The sequence below is a fragment of the Octodon degus genome, unplaced genomic scaffold (genome assembly GCF_000260255.1).
Source record: "Octodon degus isolate 3935 unplaced genomic scaffold, OctDeg1.0 scaffold00342, whole genome shotgun sequence".
Lineage (NCBI taxonomy): Eukaryota > Metazoa > Chordata > Mammalia > Rodentia > Octodontidae > Octodon > Octodon degus.
The window spans coordinates 400,364-401,762 of NW_004524918.1; the positions used below are offsets into that span (position 1 = coordinate 400,364).

The window sequence follows — 1,399 nt, forward strand, 5'->3', positions numbered from 1 at the left end:
ATTTGCCTCTGGAAGAAGATTGACTTGACAAATTTAAAAAGTCTATTTGGGAGACAGATTTAAGCATATAATGCTTTTGTTGCATATCAAATTGGTATGGAATAAAAAAATTTTGAAAAAAAAAAAAAAGAACTAATGGCAGAATCCAAAGTTCTAAGATAGCTATCAGAGGCTGATTATGTGAACAGGTAATGTCAGGTTATATATAAAAACAGACTTCTACAGCCACAACCACAGGAAACGAATCCCTTATCAGAGATAACCAACCCAAGAAGCCACCCTGCTAGAAATCAGACTTGCAGCTGGACTTCCTGGGTTCCCCAGTGACAACCCATGAAACTAAACAGTAACTTCTGTAACAGTCGACCCTGAATGGCCTGGGATTGGCTAATAATTGATAATTACCCAACATTTAGACCCCACTTCAAGCTTAGGACCAAGTAGAGAAAGTTAACTAAATATGATCCCGCAAGCAATTTCATGGAGGACCTAGTCCATGACCTCCAGTGTCCTCAGGCCAGCAGCCTCTAGTGAGAAACGCCTGAGCCTTCCCTTTTCACAGGGTGAGGCTCTTGCTGGCTGGCTCCCTTGGCCAACAGGCTCAGAACGCACAGCCTTTGCTTTACCCCTCTTTTGGACTTAGTTTTTTCACAACTTTCTGAATCCATGTACAGGCTAAGCAGGTTAGGATGGGTTTCTGGTTTGCGGTAGACTTCATGCAAGGGTACAGCTCTGCTTCTTGGTATCCATCACCTTCATAGGTGTTCTTCAGCCGCAATCAACCAGCCCTTTACAACAGTGAAGGTACCTCTTGCTAGTCCTATAACGGGTTAGTTAAAACAAGCTGCTGACTCCTTCTTTCAAGCCCAGAGTTCCAGGTACCCATGACTTATAAGCTCACCGCAGCCGGCCTTGATGGAAAATGACCAGCTATCTCCAACCATAACTGGAAAGTTATCAATTTTATTTCTAGCAATTTCACAGTGTATCCTTTCAAAACTTCTATTTGACTCATCCTGGGAAACCCAAACAGATTAATTATTGGAAATCTCTACCCTGAGCCTAGGAATTTGCCCATCTGCAAGGCCTCACAGGAAATCCTGAGGTGGTCATTTGGGAGTTACTTGTCAGAACTGTCCTCTGGATACTGGGATAGACCACACAGTATTCCAAGTGAACTCGCAGCAGTCTTCTTCCTAAGAGGTGAGTAGAGGGGTCCTCTACAGTCTTCTTACAGTGCTCTCTCCTCTTCAGGGTCCCCAACAGTTTCTTTTCGTGACCCTCAGTTCTCTGTACTTTGCAGGTAGTAGCAATGCTTTTGCTAAATGAATAAGACTTAAATACAGTCCTGGAGATATAGGTGGATCTATAAAGTAGATTCCTCTTCTAAAAGTTGAGC

At 43.1% G+C, this 1,399-nt stretch overlaps 1 protein-coding gene and 1 pseudogene across 1 annotated transcript in view; one reads left to right on the forward strand and one right to left on the reverse strand.

Moving 5' to 3' along the window:
• LOC105741212 overlaps positions 1-761 on the forward strand; it is a 1,665-nt pseudogene extending 904 nt beyond the window's left edge.
• LOC101590727 (multidrug and toxin extrusion protein 1) overlaps positions 1-1,399 on the reverse strand; it is a 53,629-nt gene that overhangs the window by 19,026 nt on the left and 33,204 nt on the right. The gene's annotated exons all lie outside the window — the stretch shown is intronic.